We start from the raw sequence: 20,475 nt of genomic DNA, 5'->3' as shown, positions 1-20,475 counted from the left end.
GCGCCGCGGACATGGCCGATGCGCCGCGGACATGGCGCGGCTTGGGTCCACAGTGCATACCAAACTACCGACCAATCGCTATAACCTTCCTATGTTAGCTTAGATGATAACCTCATTTTATCTCCCTTTCAGCATGGTTTTAGAAAATGATTTTCCGCAGTCACCCAGTTGGTTTCAGTTGTTGATAACATTGCTTCTGTTTTAGACAAAGCTGGCCAGGTCGATGTATTGATTTGGGACTTCAGCAAAGCCTTCGGCCATGTTTCCCATAATAAGTTTATCTACAAACTACAGACTACAGGGGTTCCAAACTACCTACTGTACTGGATGTCTGCTTACCTGAACGGCCGCAAACAGTATGTCAACGTCTGTGGACAGACATCACCTCATCCCCAGTAGATTCCAGTGTACCGCAGGATAGTGTTGTGGGACCGCTGCTGTTTTTATTTTATTGCAATGACATTGTTAATGCTATTACTGATCTGGTTAAAATACGACTTTTTTCAGATGACTGTATCATTTTCACTTCTGTACACATGCCAGATGACCAATTCGCTCTCAACACTGCCCTTGACAATATTATTTTGTGGTGCGACAAAAGGGGCATGGTGCTAAATTTCGACAAATCTGTTTTCCTCCGAATTTCTAACAGGAAAAATCCCCTTCAGTTTTCCTATTCCGCCCATAGCCAACCTTTAAAAGAAGTTGGTATAAATACCTCCGTTTAACAATAACGAATAAGTTTTGTTGGAATGCACACATTAGGCAGTTTTAGCATATCGTTACCGTGTTTGCGTTACCATTCACCGTGTTACCGGAAGCGCTGGCGACGGTGAAGCCTGTACCGGTAAGTTACCGTTCGCGGTAACTCTCGCGCTGCGCAGCCTACTCCCGCAAACACGGTAAACGGTAACGTAAACACGGTAACGATATGCTAAAACTGCCTATTGTCGATGTTTCATCCTCGGCTTTCCGTAAACTGTGTGAGCCTCGCCCCACCAACCCCACCCTAACCTTTAACGAGAGATGGAGGATGTTGCTGACCAGCTCCGCCCTGGAGGATCAGCTACGGCTGGTCACCAGGGGCCAGGCGGCGAGCCAGGCTGGGGCCAGGCAGGGGCCGGACATATGGATTCCCGCGAAGAGGAAACCACCTCCGTCTGTTGCGGAGATCGCAATGAACGCCTCTGAAAAAAAGTTTATTCCTTCTTCTTCTAGGGCACAAAATAAGAGACGTCCCCTCACAAGTGCAACTATTAGCATATAACACTTGACAACTATTATCATATAATACTCCAAAGCTAGAATACGCTCGCATCGTGTGGGATCCGCATACTAGTTTATTTTCTTGAAAAGATTCAAAGGCGAGCAGTGCGTTTTATTTACTCGAAGTATGGTCGTGGTGTATCAGTTACTAAGCTAATTTAAGGTAATGAAATACAGACCAGCTTCTCCGTCCAAAATTTTTGAACTCACTAATTAAGAACAACTTGCGCTAGACCCATCCGATTACGTTACCCCAGTATCGATCTCCCGACTAATTTATTTAAGTTTTCCTTCCCAAGAACTATCACAGAATGGAACTGGCCTTCTCATTACCTCCAAACCTTAGATCTTGACGAAACAAGAGTTTAATTCTGTGAATCTCCACCGCGGCTGTCTCTCGAATACTTTGATTTGATGCTTATCTTCTATTCGCTATCCTTTTACTGAGATGTATTTTAGTCAAGCTGTGTCGCTCGCGCGTCGATCTGGTAGTTGTATTTGTGCCCCTCCTGCTCGGGCCTTTTTTGCCTGCAGTATTCTACAAAATAAGTGGCATCGAACCATCCGCGAGTGCCTTCGAGCTAGACTGGGCATGTGAACACTTCAATAAAAAAAAGAAAAAAGGGCGAGGCAGACGCGGACGCCATATCCGGGCATATGGCCATAGGCTATCGAGAGCACACTCAGGAAATAAAACTTTGCTCCGTGACCCTCTTTACTTCCATAGTGCAGTCAAGTCCTGAGAATGCTCTGCCGCGCTGGCTCAGTAATTAGGGTGCTGTACCATACTGAGCCGCAGACCCATGTTCCATCCAGGTAGCAGGTGCCGCGTTTCAGTAGAGGCGAAATGCAAGAACGCGCGTTTGCTGCGCGATATCGGTGCAGGTCATAGAGTCTCGGGTGGTTACTCGAACTCCTCCTCTACAGCGTCTTCGTAGTCAGAGCCGTGTTTTGCGGCGCTAAACCCCACAACGCAAACCAAACCAGTCCTGAAATGTTTGCAGTAGTACATGCATTTAACTGGGATCGTGGAACTGAAAAGAGGAAGAGTTCAGTTGTCGTACGCAAAAACTACCCAACGCGCCGCAGTGAGGGAAGTGCACTTTCCCGCAACGCGGTCGCGGCGACTCTACAAGCAATGCATGTCGGGAGGTCGCGCTTCGCAGACGACCGAAGCCCCGCCTCCAAACCCCTGTGCGCCCTCGCCGCTTCGCTTCGATGCGCGGCCGCGGATTGTGCGCTGGCGCTGCGCGGAGCGCTGCATTAGGGTGCCTCGATGCGCGCAGCGGGCGCACATCGAGGCACCCTACGCTGCATCGAGGCTCCCTACAGGGCCACGCTTCGCCGTGTTCGCACCAAGAGTGGACGACGCTGTACAAGCAGCCAGCTTTTGGGGCTTTATTGTTGCTGAAAGATGACAATGAAAGTTGTTTTCTTGTGTAGGACCGACTGTGGTGCCCTGACCTCGGTGTGATTGCTGGTCAATGAAGATGGCCTACTACCTTGAGCACCTAAACCACTAAACAGTCGTTTGACATCCCCTTTGCATCAGGATGGTGGCGAAATGTCACCCCTCCAAAGAGGCGAATGGTTATGTGTTTTACTACTTTCATTCTAGCACTGGTATTAGAGGCGGGCTCAAATTAAATTTTGTTCATAACATGTGGTAGCTGCTTTACACGGAGCGAAAGAAAGCATTCCTACTTTTAGCTACTATCTACAGCCTTGTCGCTTACTTTTTATGTATTATGTACCTTTGAGAAGACCATAAAGGAAAAGTACAAGTTGTTTTTTTAAGGCTGTTTTGTCCCAATAACAACAATGCCAATGTTATTGCCAACTTTAAACAAATAATTTAAATATTAATGAAAACATTCAACAGTGGAAACTCACCCGCCGCGGTGGCTCAGTGGCTAAGGCGTTGCGCTGCTGAGCACGAGGTCGCGGGTTTGTTTCCCTGCCGCGGCGGTCGCTTTTCTGATGGAGGCGAAAAGCAAAAAATTCCCTCGCACTTCCCCGAGGGGGAGAGTGTAAGTGCGAATGCACGGTTGTTGATTGCGCGATTACGGTGGATATCGTGATCTTGGAGTGGAGAGGAGGCGCCCAACACCCGCAGTCACTGAGCGGAGAGAGGAGGAGGAGAGTAGCGCCCGCCGTTACGGCGAGGGCTACACGAGCGCCCTCACGCGTCGGAATGCGGAGCGCCCGCTACAGCGGGATTCACACGACGGAGGAACCCTCTCACGGAGGCGGACGGATATGTGACGTCAACAGCACGAGACCGGATTATCCGGCCTGGCGGCGCATCCACACGTGCGGAGCTACGCGGAGTGAGTAGCAGACGACAGCGCCGAGGAACAGGTTTTATTCCCCGCCGAGGGCCACCGCCGTCGAGCGAAAACACGCGGAGGCATTTTCTTTCGCGGAGCCACCGCTTGCTATCCCCACCGAGGGGCGGAGCCTAAAACCGGTCACGTGAGCGGGTCCCGCGGGCCAAAAAGAGAGGGTTTCTCCGTCGTGTGAATCCCGCTTACGCGAGCGAGAGCTCTCCCGCCCGAAGTGGAGAGGAGGCGCCCAACACCCAACACCCGCAGTCACTGAGCGGAGAGAGGAGGAGGAGAGTAGCGCGCGCCCATCTCCCCCCGTTGCTAGGGAAGACGAGGAGGAAGACGAGGAGCGCGCGCACCCGCAGCTGTTGCTATGCGGACAACGGCGGCGGACGATTCAGGCTCGCTTAAGAAGTGCATTCACACTTAAAACGCCCGTGTGTACGAGATTTCGGCGCACGTTGAAGATCCCCAGCTGGTCAAAATTAATCCGGAGCCCTCCACTACGACGCGCCTCATCGCCTGCGTTGCGTCGGCGCGTTAAACCCTACAATCAATCAAATCAATCAACAGTGGAAACTCCTTAGACACTTTCTGGCAATTTTTCTATGACGCCACAGAATCCTGTTTGTGCGATTAGCAGCCGCAGACCTATGCGACCGCTAACAAGCATGACTGGGAGATCGTAGTGGGGCCTCTAATTCCACTTGATTGCTGACGCGCAGTGAACTTGAATGCCGACGCCCAGTTAACGCACAGATAAAAATGTTTTAGTTCCGGTTCATAACACGTCACTCCTGCCCATATTACGTCACTATGGCGCGAAATTTGAAGGTTCAAAATTTCTTGCGTTTTTTTTTTGTTGTTGTTGTTGTTAAAAACGTCTTTCGTGGCTGGAATGGACCTGAGTAAGCTATCAAAACCCAGTTCTATCGAATAGAACTAAGTTGTATTTTGTCATGGCCCCTCCAAACACTATTGCCCTGGGAAGGTGAATATTTCCCTCGCATTGATTTGGACGGATTTAGTCACATTTAGTCCAAATGTTTCTAATCATTGGTTTTCTTTTCGAAAATTGTAAAGTAGAAATGCCCCACCACTGGCCATAGTACTCCTTAAAGGCCTTCATTCTCAAGCAACCTGCTCTAGCCACAAAAAAAAAAAAAAAAAAAAGCTAAGGAAGCTCACACTAACGCGTAAGATTTGAAGGTAGCGAAGCTGTACGCAACCTTCACGACCATCACGACAGTATAAGCCCACGATTGCAGCCGATTTGCTTCTTCTTCGCTGCCGCAACGACCTTTACTCCATGATTGTTGCTATAAGTGTGAGCTTTTGTCATTTTTTTGGAAGTGATAATCATTGGAAGCCACCTTGGAGGGTCTTACTCGTTCCGAGCAAGTACGTGTTGCCACGATTACGGCGAGCGCGGATTTTTTTTTTTTTTTTGGGGGGGGGGGGCAATCTTATGTGTGGCAGTGGGTATACGTGGCTTGACGAACGTGCGCTAGGGACGCTGGGCAATTGTCGCGAGGCACGCACACACCAGCGCTAGGAACTTTCTTGGTTTTGTTAACTGCCGGGCGGTCGCCGCGAGGTCCGCGCTCGGCAATTTCTTGGTATTTTTAATTGCGTGAGCTTCACAGCGCGAAAACATACCAGGGGCGACAAGAAGATTGATTGATTGATTGATTGATTGATTGATTGATTGATTGATTGATTGATTGATTGATTGATTGATTGATTGATTGATTGATTGATTGGTTGTAGGCTTTAACGCGCCGACGCAACGCAGACGATGTGGCGCGCCGTAGGCGACAAGAAGAGGGACAGCGCTTGTTTGTAGTCCCTCTTCTTGTCGTCCCTGGTCTGTTTTCGCGCTGTGAAGCTGACGGATTACCAACTAGCTGGAACCCTCACGCTTTTAACTGCGGACACGAAAAATGACGATTCGCTAAACAACTTCGCTGTTAAATATGAAGCAGTGCCGTCGGAGTTATCAGAGATTTTCCTTTCTGGTATCAAATTTCTCTTCCCTGCACATCTCTAAAGATGCCATAATTCTGTTTTTTTTTTCTCTATTTGTTTCTGTTTGCTTTGCCTCTATTTTGGTTATCTTAGCTTTCTTGCTTCTCCAGTTAATTCATTATTTGCCTTCCAGCCTTTCCTCACCACTGTGTGTTCATGCTTTACATGTGGAGTTCAAATGACGCATCATCGAACATCAAATGACACCAAACCCGTATCTCCCTGCACTATGTTTGTTGTTTTACTATCCGACGCACTTGCTTTTTGTGTTTACTATTACAAGCCAGTTTTCCTGGCATAGATATAGCACAAAAGAGCCATTGTGATCTGCATATCCAACCACATCCTCTGTGTGGGCGTTCGTACCTCCTGTTAAGGTAATTTCACATCGACCTTTGAACTCGCTAATATCTATTCTGGTACCGTTTCCTCATTTTTCTTCCTCCATCTGCTGCTGGCCCACAAATGTGCATGTGCTTTCCCTGCCATTGTGCCTTTAACCCATAGGTACGTGTTAGTAAAGTTTGGTTCTGAAGCAGAGTTGAAAGCCGGGCTATAGTTGCACATGGTTCATTACTGGAACTGCGCACAAAAACACGGGACCAAGGAAGAGAACGCACACGACGCAGTTTTTCAACGAAATTTATTATCAGGAAAAACAAACATGTATAGGCTCTGTCACATGATTTTTAAGGGCACACATGCGCACGGGGATTTCGCATACACGTTACACGCGCGGCGCTAGCAGGTTAATCTCTTTATCTAGTAATGCCAGAGAAGAGCCACTTACACAGTCATCTTTTTGAGAAGAAATGTGGAAGGCTTCTACCAACTCTCTGGGCACCTGTTTCTTGTGGGAATATAGAATATCTGTGTTGTTCAAACACGGCGTGCAACCACATTCTGCGCAATGGAGGGTCAAGTGGGTGAAGGGGCGCCCTTGAAGGCTCGTCGAATGCTCTCTTAATCTGATGTCAACGCAGTGTCTCGTTTGACCTGCATACACATGACCGCACGTAATCGGGATGCGGTATACGACGTTCTTCTTGCATTCAACGAATCGGCGCGAATTCACCAAATCGCGGATCCCACAGGGGAAGAAGCTAGGTCGTCTCCCAGCTCCGTTGTTTCTCCAGCCTTGCACCAGTAGCGCAAGCTGCGCCAATCTTTTTTTTTTTTTTTTTTGCGTGTTGGTTGCTCAAGAAAGGCTGCCACCTTTAAAATGGTATAGTAAGCTTGGGGTGCGCATACGCATATTCCCCTTGTGCTCACACTTGAGTAGGCGCGAAAGCCGGCTTCACCGTTATAATACCCTTTCTGCGGTGGGGCACTCTTTACAGGCGGCGCAGTTTTTTTCTTGGCACTTTTTTTTTGCTAGCGCTACTGGACCAAGCTCAAGTTTAAACAGCTCCGGTGTTAAAACTTTTGCTTTGATCTTCACCTCTCCCTCATTTGGGTGAGGCGGGTGTCCCATTTTCTATATGGCGCAGTATGGTACCTACAAAAATGGTCTAAATTGGCGTGTAGTCCCTTACCTTGCACGGTGCAACTCGGATCATGAGCGCTTTACCTGCCGGTGGTTGTCAAACCGGAATTTTCTGTATTTCTAAAAACTACGCATATGCGGGCATGAATACATAATACAAATGTGTTTAATTCGAAAGGACTAGCCTTTGGGAACTTACTCAGCTTTATTCGAGACCCTAAAGACGGTTTTCAAACAAACAAACAAAAAAACAACGCAAGAATGATTGAAAAGTTTTCAAATCTCCAACTACACAACGCCAGCAGTTACGCAATAGCGGGGGAACTGAAAAAGAGAGATGGAGAGGAGGGAGGGAGAAAGAGAACGAACTACCGAGTTTAGTCCTATTCCACAGATTTCTCGATTTCGCGGTGGATGACACGAATGTGGTTTATCGTCGAGTAACCCTCCCTGAATTCCAGCCTGTCGTCTTGGTCAATGAAAGACTACAGTGCTTTTAATTCAGCTTAACGTAACTTTGTAAATGGCTCATGAATCTGCCGCTCTTTAGCTTTCTAATGAACTAAATTTATGTTAGCATTTTAGACAACCGGCACTTTACGCTTATCAGGCATTTATTTCGCCGTATGATTTGCTTATAATTGTTTATAATTTGGGCGTATGATTTGCTTAAAGTATAATTTGGAGAGGATCGAATACGCTGTAAGGAAGGGAGGTAGCCTGAAAGCAGTGAAGAGGCGTCTTGGCGTGGGGAAAAATCAGATGTATGCACTTAAAGACAAGCAAGGCAATGTCATCACAAATAGGGATAAAATAGTCACACTAACCGAGGAGTTCTGTAGGGATCTGTACAGTAGCCGGGACATCCAGGATAATGCCGAACGAGTATGTAGTTCAGAGGAGATAGACATCCCAGCAGTAATGACCGAAGAAGTAAGGAAGGCTTTGAAAGAAATGAAGGGGGGCAAAGCACCTGGTGAGGATCAGATAACAGCAGACCTCTTGAAGGATGGCGGAGAAATCGTACTTGAAAAACTGGCAAACCTGTATACGCAATGCCTAATGACCGCAAGTGTACCGGAATCTTGGAAGAACGCGAACATCATCCTAATTCATAAGAAAGGCGACATGAAGGAATTACAGGCCGATCAGCTTACTGTCAGTCGTCTACAAGGTACTTACCAAGGTAATCGCTAACAGAATTTCTGCAACCTTAGATTTCAGTCAACCTAAAGAACAAGCAGGGTTCCGTAAAGGCTATTCAACAATGGACCATATTCACACGATCAATCAGGTGATAGAGAAGTGCGCTGAGTATACTGAACCCCTATATATAGCCTTCATAGATTATGAGAAAACATTTGACTCGGTCGAAACCTCAGCACTCATTCAGGCATTACGGAATAAGGGGGTAGATGAGCATTATGTAAGAATACTAGGGGATATCTACAATGGGTCCACAGCTACCATCATACTCCATAAGGAGATCAATAAAATACCTATAAGGAAGGGCGTCAGACAAGGAGACACAATCTCTCCAATGCTATTCACAGCATGTTTACAAGAAGTATTCAGAACGTTAGATTGGGAACAAATGGGAGTAAGGGTTAATGGAGAATACCTAAGTAACCTCAGATTTGCTGATGACGTTGCCTTGCTAACTAACTCGGGGGACGAATTGCAAAGCATGCTTTCCGCACTGGACAGAGTAGAACCGTGGGCCTGAAAATTAATATGCAGAAAACCAAAGTAATGATCAATAACCTCGGGACAGCACAGCGGTTTGAGATAGGTGGCGAGGAAGTGGAAGTGGTAAGCGAATATATCTATACTTAGGCCAAGTTGTGACCCCGGATCCCAACCATCAGGGAGATATAATTAGAAGGATAAGAATGGGGTGGAGTGCATAAGGTAGACATTCTCAGATAATGAATGGCAGCCTACCACTGTCCCTGAAGAAGAAAGTGTATGACAGCTGCATCTTACCGGTACTCACCTACGGGGCAGAAACTTGGAGGCTCACTAAGAGGGTTCAACTTAAATTGAGAACGACTCAGCGGGCAGTGTAGCGGAAGATGATAGGCGTAACATTAAGGAACAAGAAGAGGGCGGACTGGGTCAGGGAACAAACGCGTATTAAGGATATATTAGTAGAAATTAAGAAGAAGAAATGAACGTGGGCAGGGCATGTAATGCGAAGGCAAGATAACCGTTGGTCATTAAGGGTAACAGAGTGGATCCCTAGAGAAGGCAAGCGCTGCAGGGGGCGGCAGAAAGTTAGATGGGCAGATGAGATCAAGAAGTTTGCGGGGATAAATTGGTCGCAGTTAGCACAGGACCGGGGTAATTGGAGATTCATGGGAGAGGCCTTTGCCCTGCAGTGGGCGTAGATAGGCTGGTGATGATGATGATGATGATGATTTGCTAGACATCCTTCTCCTCCATCTTTCAATAGCAGCAGTTTTGCCGACACCTGCTGCAGTTTTTCCGCTGCTGATTTCTTTCAGAGCAGTTTCAACATTGCCTGGTTGTGAGTTCGACCAAATCAGTACCATTAGAAACGTTACTTGGCCTACCATTGCTGTCGCATACTGTCCGTGACATCTTCAGGCTATCTACGCTTTATGATCAAGTTGTTGGTTCAATTACCTGATCTCTGCGAATTCCAAGTTTCCTGTTTTTTTTTTCTCCTACACTTCCTCGCCCTTTTAGTGTTTCTTAAAATTTTACCATGCTCGGCACCGTAAGTGTCGCTTACCTTCCTTCTACTAACCAATGTTGGCAGTGTCACCTCTTCCTGTAGTTTGCGTCCGTGTTCCCAACGGCTCAGGTCACGCCTGCCGCTGACGATATGGCGTGCACACCACTATGGGGCGTGCACTCCATCCCTCTCACAGGAAAACATTGCATTTTTTTCTCTGTGAGCACCGTGCAATTGACATTTTGAGTACTGAGTACATTTTGAGTTTGAGTCCATTTTGAGTTCTGAGTACATTCTGAGTTTGAGTACATATTGAGTTTTGAGTACATTTTGAGTTCTGAGTACATATGAGTTTTGAGTCCATTTTGAGTTTGAGTACATATGAGTAGCCTAGCAGGCAGCTATGGTTGGCTGTTAAGTTTCATGCGTCGCTGTGGGCTCGGAATACAGGTTACCTGCGGGTACGGCACCATTCGCGATCCGCGTGATCGGTTGGGAGGGAGGGGGTGTGTGATTTTTTTTTACTTTCTTGTTGAATTTTCATGACCCTAAGCACTTGCTGTATACCAAGTTTTCGCGGCTGGCGCGTGAGTGATAACTGACTGGTGAGGTCATAAAAAAGGGTTGTTTTAACTTTTCCTCCTGATGGATCCACTAAGAGGGTGGGAAAGGGTGGTGGGAAAGCACACTGCGGCGCTTGCTTGCTTGTTGTTCGCCTGCTACTGTTAACGGCTTGATATACTAGGGGTCACAAAGGAAGGGGTGAGAGCCGGTGGGAAAAGGGGGCGGGGGCTGTCCCTTCTGCTGTTTCAAATGAATTAGCTGAATTGACTGGGCAACGCCCCTTTAGACAGAATAATGACCGCATTAGATTGGGTGAAATGTCAAACTGATGACGCTAAGGCGTGTAAGGTATCAAATGAAAGGTCCCGATTAACGGAATCACGCGGGGTAAATAAAAAAATGCTTCCTGATTGTAGTCATCAAACAGTTATAATGAGTGATAGATTGGGTTAAACTTCAAAATGACGCTGCGAGGGCATCTGGGGAATCAAATTCAAGGTCTCGATGTGGGGAATAATTCGGGACAAAATGAGTTACGGTTATATAATGACGTAGTCATGGTTAGTCATAGATTCGGTTAAAATTTAAGTTCATTGCGCTAGGGCGTGTGGCGTATCAAATTAAAGGTCTCGATTAGGGTAATCACGTGCTTTCAAGGTGGGTTATAAATTAGGTTAAAATTCACAATGACACCACTGGGTGTGCGGGGCATCAAATTGGAGGTTCCGATGAGGGCAATCACGTGGGACAAAAATGCGGTATGGCTATATCATGAGATAGTCATGGTTAGTCATTGATTGGTTTAAAGTTCAAATTGATTCCGCTAGGATGTGATGGGTATCAAATTAATGGTCTTGATGAGCGGAATCACGTGGGAGAAATACAAAAATGCTTCCTGATTATAACCATGAGATAGTCATGGCGAGTCTTATATTGGGTTAAAATTCGAAGTGACCCCTAGGGCGTGTATGGTAACAAATTTACGTTCTTGACGAGGGGAATCACTTTGTACAAATAAAAAAGGCTTCATGGTTCTAATCATGAGATAGTCATTATGAGTCATAGATTGGGTTAAATTCAAGGTGAGGCCGCTAAAGCATGGGCGGTGTCAAATTGAAGGTTTCAGTTAGGGGAATCACATCGGACATTTAAATAATGCGACCTGGTTACAGTCATGAGAGTCATGGTTACTTTGACTGGTATGAAATACATATGATCCTGCCAGGGTGTGTGGGGTATCAAATTAAATGTCTCGTCGAGGGGGATCACGCGGAACAAATATAAAAATGCTTTCTGATTATAGTTATGAGGATATAGCAAATGGTATCTTTCTTTAATTGCTGGGTAGGGTTTAACCAAGATTCCCTGCCAACCCGTAAGGCAGTTGTGCTATATACATGCGAGGGCTTGTCCAGAGATGTCCATCAATGCGGTATATAATAATAAAAATATTGGCGTCTAATTGCTGAATCATCGAGGCAGGATGGCATGGGGTAAGAACAAAAGCCATGCCAAGCTCTCGAACTTAAATTACCAGACTCAAAAACTCTCTGCTAATAGCTGCCATTCAAACGTTACTTAATCCATTTCCCCGTGTCCCAACAAACAAGCAAATCCTTCGACACATATGGTGTTGTGGAAATTGTGGACGACCATAGGTAACAGGGGGGGCATCAGAGCTCATCAGAAAGGCGAATTTCACATTTGTTTATGAATAAGCCTTACGGCCGCGTTTCGTGTCCGTAATTTCCTTCTCACAGTATACCAACGTGCACTCGAATCCGGAATTGGCCAATTACATGTGAGACATTAACTCCTTGCTAGAGTGTAGGAGATAGAGAGGCAACAGAGCCACCAAGACAAACAGACATTGCGACAGAAGGAAAACACTTCAGAAAAATAAGCAAGCGCAGTTTGTGTGTGCGTTCTAACTGATGTTATTACAATGAGAAATCAGCGCAAGATATCAAAACTAGCACATGATGACAATGTAAAGGAAAAGAATTAACTCGGGCTCTGCAGTTCTCCAACGACTACATCTCAAACACAATGAAAGAACAGCTGACTGACGCAACACACACACACACACACACACACACACACACGCGCACGCACGCACGCACGCGCGTGCACACACAGGCGCACGCACGCACACACACACACACACACACACACACACGCGCACGCACACACACACACGCGCGCGCACACGCACACACACATGCACACACGCACGTGCACTCGCACGCGCACTCGCACGCGCACTCGCACTCGCACACGCACACGCGTGCATGCTGGAAATTAACAGCTGGGTACGGTGGCGGTAATTGCTTACAACGATAGCGTGGTGCTGAGCCGAGCTACGAGAGCTCATCCCACCTAGCAAATGCTAATAAAAACTAATACAAGTGCCTCAGCAAACAACGAGGCACTTTTCTGTTTGTCCCACGTGTTTTCCCTCCTCGAGACCCTCAATTTGATACCCCACATTCTTTAGTGCCACATCTCTCTGAATTTTAACCCAATCTGGGACTATCCATGACTCCCGTGTTACACGGTTCGCCATTTTCGATGTGTTTTCTTATTATTATTTTTTAGTTTTTTAACATTTAGTTTGATCAATTGTCTACATTTACGCTTTTATAATTATTACAGGTTGAACTTCCGTGATATCTGCATTTTTGTGTAAATGCAGGGCGTTACACGATCCTGGTGGGGGTAGGGAGAGGGGAGTACTCGGCAAAGAATGCTATATATGTATACGCATTAAAAAAGCAAAGGCATATCCATGGACGCCTCGCGCTTCAGAGATTCGCGGGGACAGTTCGCTTTGACGCAAGGCGTTTTTTTCAGGATGCAGAGCAAGAATGCACGGAATCGTAACCATAAACAGCTTCGACATAAATGAACGGAACAGTGAGCGCACATCCCCTCGCCCATTCTTGCTTGTTTCGACCCAGGGACCCAGCACACCATCGAGTCTGGACCGCCTCTGTCATAAACACGAACACGGAGCCTACATCAAGAATTTGGTATCCAATATATACGTACAATTGCTTGCAACCAGCGCTAGTCATCATGGGCAGCAGGTATAGTGTATTAAATCTGCAACGAAAATTGTTTCCGACCTCACAGGAGCTACGGTGTCATGTCGTGCCGAATGCAAGAGTTTGAGCTCACGAATTTGCACCCGTAATATTTTTACCACGCGTGAATTTGACAACACTGAATGCTAATGAAATCAGAGTCCATCAGAGCCACAGTAAATTCCTAGCACGAGAGAGTTGTGAGGCCATTTGAGTTCTGAATTCATTTTGAGTTCTTAGCCCATTTCGAGTTCTGAGTACATTTTGAGTTTGAGTCCATTTTGAGTTCTGAGTACATTTTGAGTTTGAGTCCATTTTGAGTTCTGAGTACATTTTGAGTTTGAGTCCATTTTGAGTTGTGAGTAAATTTTGAGTTTGAGTACATTTTGCGTTTGAGTACATATTGAGTTTTGAGTACATTTTGAGCTCTGAGTACATATGAGTTTTGAGTCCAGTTTGAGTTTGAGTACATTTTGAGTTCTGAGTACATTTTGAGTTTTGAGTCCGAGTGAGTTCTGTGTTTTCCGCTCAATGTGAGTTTGAGTTTGAGTGAGCGCAGATGTGCTGCTCAGCATTGACTCTGAGTTTGAGTGAGTGGTGATTCGAAAAAAAATGTGAGTGAGTTTGAGTGAGCCGCACCAACTTTGCCAAGGTATGCTCTTCGGAAATGGCCCGGAGAGTGTGCACTTGGGCAGCTGTGTCTGCCGCCTCATTTCTATCGAGGGACTCATGTGCAGGGGTCCGAAGTATATAGATGTCGGCAAGCTTAAGGAGAGCTTTTAATTGGGCAATAGAACTCTAGAAGTGAGGGAATTCGTGTTTGCGGCCTGGAATATATTGAGGGTTTATTGATGTTCTAGATGGGAGACTGGTGGGCGCCTCGGGAAAGCGGGGTAAGCCGTGTGGAGTGAAGAGAGCAGACTGACGACTCTATACTGCTCGCGCTAGACCTCTTTCTGTGGAATAGAGAGTTTTAGCATAGCGGGTACCGTCCTTTAACGCTACGGCGGCGGGTAGCGGGGTCCGACTGGGCAGGTGCACATTTGCTCTGGTAGGGTGGATTAGTTCCACGGGCCGGCTTTCGCCATGCCTGCGTATTCGCTCCGCTGAGGGGCAACCTCCTCGCCCTCCCCGCGCGCGCCTGCGCAGTCGGGTCCCGGTAACCCACCGCCGTAGCGTCAGCCTCCGGTAGACGCTATGTAGAGAGTTTTAGCATAGCGGCTAGCGTACGTAGCGTGAGCCTCCGGTAGCCGCTATGCTAAAACTCTCTAATAGAGAGTTTTAGCATAGCGGCTAGCGTGAGCTAACGCTACGGCGGCGGGTTACCGGGAATCGACCGCGCATGCGCACGCAGGGAGGGCGAGGAGGTCACCCCTCAGCGGAACGAATGCGCGGGCTCAGCGAGGCATGGGCGACCGTCCCCGCGGAACGAATGCGCACCTGCCCAGTCAGCCGCGGGTCCCAGAACCAGCCGCCGTAGCGTTGGTGTACGCTAGCCGCTATGCTAAAACTCTCTGATGTGCAGTGAGGGACAGCGTGGAGGGGTCCAATGTATGAGGGTCGACGTATGAGGCGTGGGAGGAGGGGTGAAGGCTCTGTACCTGGTAAATTTTGGAGAGTGCCAGATTACGTGCTGAGAGAGAGAGAGAGAAAAAACTGCTGAAGATCGGCGGTTGTGGGGGATGCGCGGTAGAGACATATAGGTCGCAGTGATTGTGTGTGCCACTTACAGAAGGTCCCTAAGCTATGGTTAGCGTTGGCAAAGTATCTTTTCATGAAAATTTTGGCTGATCTTAGGAGCAGGGGTAGAGCGGATAGAAGGCCAGTTGGAGTGATGTCGTTAAGGCGGTCTTTGCTTTCTTTTTTGTAACGTAAGCTGCACCGCTGGCGGGATCGAGTCGGGATATGGTGGAGTCAAGTCAGGGAAGAGCAGCGTTATAAGGGGTATGCACTCCCAAGTCCCGTGCAGAAGCACGGGCTGCCTGGTTCCCTGGTTACGACTCCTGGTGTCCGGGAGACCAGTGCATACTAAGACAAATCAAGATAGAGATCGTATAAAGGATTTTGTTGGCGATGGGATTGATTGAAGTTGTGGGGACCCTTGTTTCCCTACGCCTCGCCTGCATATGTTTTCACGAGCCGGGAGCCACCATTCTGGGTAGCCGGCGCGTCACGTGAGTCGTGACCTTTTCGTGACCTCATGCGGCGCGCCGAAAGGGCTTCCGCCGGGAGTCGGTTCGGCGCGCCGCGCGCCGCATGAGGTCGGGAGTCGGACTGGGTGATTCCGCCGGGATCGACTGGGTGATTTGGTCGGAATCGGTTAGCTCGGCAGTGCCTACTCCGGATGCCCCGATGACGGTGAACCCAGATGGCTCCACGGACTCTGCTCAGAGATTCTGCCCTGATCGGTCGCACGGGATGCCTCCCCTGCTCCCGCGGCCGTGATGACGGATATCGAGGTCTGAGTCCCACGGCTTGAGCAAGCGAACGGAGCCACTGTCTCCCCGCAAGCGATAGTCCTGTTGTCTGGTATATGCCCTGTATCTGCCAGGCAATAAAGCCTCACTTTGGATTGCCGGAGCCTGTCTACCGCATGTGAGTACCCGAACTCGTGCGTGAGTCTTCGGATTCCGCAGGGGCTAGTGTACGGCGCGTAGCATTCTCTAGCGAAGCTAGTCGGGGTCCTCTGCTATCCCGTACGTTGGCCCGCAAAGTGTGGTTTTAAGAATTTGCAGAACCTAGCGGCAGTCAGTCAGGATGCATATCTGCGAATGGACGGATGAGTGCAAGTCGAACATGAGGAAATCTATGATTGCGTGGATGGGGGCGTTGAAGTATATGTTTGGGTCTTTAATACGCTCTACGTTCGGGAGTCACGGAGGTTGAGGGACGGGTGAGAGGGTGGCTAATGGAGGTGACTCTGCAAGCATTTCTTAATGCCGAACTAGGACTGCTCCACCCATTTGTTGCTTGCTCATGGCACCTTCGTCTTCATTCAATCCTGCAGCGCTCCTTTATCTTTTGAAAACGTTATACCCTACCGCAACGTTTTACGTCATCATGCACGGCCCACACTATAGAAAACTTTATTTAACTTTATGTTAAACTAAACAAGAATCCCGGGCCATCTCCGCTAACGTGAAACCTGGGGAGGGGCCAAGTATGCAGTGTAGAAGTGTATCCTTGGCGCCTTAGCATTTTTGCCCACGGAGATGAAACCATTTGGGGGATAGAGGTATGTAGCCTTACTGTAAAAGGCTCGTGTCTTTTGTTACGATCGGCTTACGGTGTTGCGAAGATCGTCTCAATATTATCGGATTCGGCCACCCAAGCCTTCCGTCGTCCGGTTTCCCACCCTCATCGACGGGAAGCGACCCGGCTTTGTGAACAATGACGCAGCCGGGACTGACGCTGCTGCTGGACACAAGCCGCTTTCGGCGAATTCACGGTCACCCAAGCTTGCGCCCGCCGGCGAGGGCAGCCAGAGTAACCGAGAGCGTCGAACGGAGGTGGTGACAAAGGCTTCGCGCGGCGCCGCCCGTTTGGCGGCAGGCTAAAGGCCGACCTCCATGCAGCGAAGTTTCTCGGCGAACTTGGCCGCGCAGTTTTAGATGCGACGCATCTCTTTAACTCGCCTTGTCCCTCCGGCGTCTTCCGTCGTCCGTAGTCCGCATCCCTCCCCCATTCTCCTCGCCGCGCCAGCTGCGCGCTAACGCCGCTCTCACCGCAACGCCATCTGCGTGTTAGCGCTCGCTCCCGTCGCCGTGCCAGCTGTGCGTCAGCGCGCGTTAGCGCTCGGTTAAACATCGAACACATGCGCATGCGCTGCTCTCTCTCATTCCCCTCACCGTTAACGCGCGGTACATATAAACGCGGTAACTGCGCCGCTCCGCTCAGTCGTTCCGCCGCTCCGATGACATCCGATGACCACCGATGATTTGAAAGGAGACTAACAGGCCTGCTATCGCGATGGTCGGCGCAACCGTACGTAATATAATGGAAACAACAACAAATTGACACGCTAAATGGAAACAACATAACGGAAACGCAAGGGAAACCCCACGATGCGTCGCATCTACCCATAATTCCCCTCGCGGGAAGATGGTGTAATTTTTTCGTCCACCCCAACCTCCATGCAACGTGATGCCAGGTGATGCGGCGAACGCCGCCGATGGAAGACAGGACAGGAAGTACAAGGAAGTGCAAGGCTGTGATTGGCTGCGGCCTCAAAATGCAGTTTGCCGCTTTCCGGTCGCGTTCGCCGCCGCGCGTTCGACATCTAGCTCGCGTAGATCGCCGGCGAACAGCCGTATTTTCGACGCCGGCGGCGGAGCGGCCGCCGCCGGGCGACGTTCGCCGCCTTTTCGCCTGCATTTCGCTGTATGGAGGTCGGCCTTAAGTGTTCCCGTCTTCTTCGGCGGCGGGACTCGCATCGTGGGAACCCTTTGTGGCGTGTCCTAAACGCCGCTGTTCAACGAGCGACCGACGCCGGATTACCGATGGGGCCCAGGCGTCCTCCTGTCGCTTCAACCTCGGGTGGTCCTAAGGGCTTCGACCCTAGGAAGATTGCACCACCGAAGACAACCTGACGCTGACCTGTGCGAGAGGAAAAGTGCCCTCTCTCTGTAAGTGTGTGGGCGCCAATTTCAGTGCCACAGATTTTCGTGATTGGTGCGTACTTGAAAACAGCGGGAGAAAGGGTGAAAGGGGACGAACCCAACTTGGTTATTTAATCTCGCGCACGCAGGAGCGCAGAATTCTGTTCACTCAGTCAAACGCCATGTAAATTTCTGTACATAAAGTTGCTTTCTTCGCCCTACTCGGCCCCAATGTTTTCCCCAACTCAGGACCAACGGACGCCATCACCGGTCACGCTATCAGATCCGCAACACTGAAGCACGAAGCGTTCTATAATAGTTGCGAGGCGTTGGACAACGAGTGTCTCGGTGTGTTCTTTTAGTAAGCGTTACGTTCTAGCGCGAGGCGTTGGAAAATGAGTGTCCCGGTGTTTTTCTACCGTGACTACATAATAGGACGACGACGACAGGAAACGCCGACTGCCCCAGCCCCAATATAATCCGCATAATAATAGAGCGTATACATCGCATCATAAGCTGCGGAATTCGAGGGGCTGATCTCGCCCAATCTAATTTGAACGGGTCCGAGAGCATTATAGCTTTTTAACCTACAAAAATGAAAATTCGCCACTCCTTTATGCATTGCGCCTAGTTTTATACCCATAAAACAACCAGAACGCAATTCACCTATTTTGTACCGCTGTTCAAAAAGAAGCAATGCATTAACGACTGCGGCCAAACCCAAGCGTGGATTCGGCGATTCCACGTATCACTTAATACATATTAGATTCATCGTCGATGAACTCACGCAATCAATACGTGCGGCACTGCCATTCCCACCCCTACCCGAGTAAAGAGCAAGAGTGCGTTCTTAGGCGCCTGCAGAACTAGGCCCACCGGACTAAACTTAGGGACCCGCCCTGCCGGCACTGAGGAGCACTGTGTACCCCAGGGGCGTAGCCAGTGGGTGTGTGTCGGTCTCAGAAACCCCCCCCCCCCCCCCCACGGAATTTTCTGTTGGCTGCATCCCCCCTTCCCCCCCCCCTGATTCCGTCCTTTTCGCCTATGACATTTACACCCCAAAATGCAAAAACTAAAATGAGATGAGCGTGGGTTTGTTGACAAAAAATGGCGTGCACTCATATTTTTTGTGTAGATATTACCAGAGTCCTTGAGCGGGGGCATTTGTTTTCAACGGCAGCATATAACGCCCCCCCCCCCCCCCCCCTTCCCCACACAACACACACACACCTCCCCCCCAAGAATATTTTTGGCAGTGACGCCACTGGTGTTCCCTCTTTCATGTGGTAGGGGCCTGCCACGGCAACCCCTACTCAATCCGTCGGTTTAGAGTGGAAGGCGGAGAAACTGACGAACTCCGATAGGCCCGCAGCGAGCTGCCCAGGCGGCGCTGCACGACAGGAGGCCAAACCGACTTCCGGATAGTATAAAGTTGCGGAGGTCCCATAGCCTCCCGTGCTGACAGAAGCGACATGAGCCAGTAATTTAGGTGGTGTTGCATGAGCGCGGTACTCCTTATACGTAGGTTGCACTTGACGTCACATCCGCAGGCTCGCAAATTTCGCTGCCGTCATGCTTGCGAACAGCGTGTCGCTAGTGTGACGCGCGCGCGGTGCGAGACTTTGTCGAGCAGTTGCTTTCTCTGTGTTGTGACAGGATTCTATTAGTCTTTTGCTTGCAAATTCCGGCGCTTCCGAGTGCACAGCCCTTTTGCGAGGGCTACTTCTCACAGTTGATTGGATCTGCGCGTGTACGGTACAAAGAAAATATTGAACTGTGCACACACTGCGCCTGGGAATGGACACTTGCAAGCGCTGACGCCAGCTTGCTTGTTGCTAAGTGTCGCTCACGGCGGCATTATCAGCTACATGGTATTCTCCACCAGCTTTGTGAACCTGAACCAGATCAAAGCCTACAAATCGCTGGAGTCCCAGAATTATTTCACTGGAGGCTTGGGGAAGAGTTTGTCAGCGAAGAGGCTCGGAGAGGTAAGCGCGGAGGTTTTTCTTCACTTTCAAGGTCTTCCACCTGGTTGTACATGTAGTTTCAAAGCATCCGCCGTGGTGTCTCGCTGGTTATGACGCTCGGCTGCTGAACCCGAGGGCGCGGGGTCAATCGTGGAGACGAAACGTAGAAAAGCGCCCGTGGTTTTTGTCATATCAATGCACGATCAATATCACACCATTAGTTTCAAATTGTTAGCGTTCTACTACCCTCACTTGGTTTTTTTTTTTTTTTTTTTTAAGCTTTGAGATTGTTAAAACACAGTTTGCAGAACAGCGAAGTAGCTTAGGTGTGCGGTGAAAAAGGACGGTCGGGTGCGGAGAGAGGGGCCGATCGTCACACGGCTGGATCCCTGTCGCTGCCGCGTAGGCCTCGGCACGCCGTTCCTGGGCTTCGGCTTCCCGCTTTTCGTCGT

Source organism: Haemaphysalis longicornis, unplaced genomic scaffold, assembly GCF_048455015.1.
Source record: "Haemaphysalis longicornis isolate Haplotype H1 unplaced genomic scaffold, Haemaphysalis longicornis Haplotype H1 scaffold_1, whole genome shotgun sequence".
Lineage (NCBI taxonomy): Eukaryota > Metazoa > Arthropoda > Arachnida > Ixodida > Ixodidae > Haemaphysalis > Haemaphysalis longicornis.
This window is presented reverse-complemented; position numbering follows the sequence as displayed.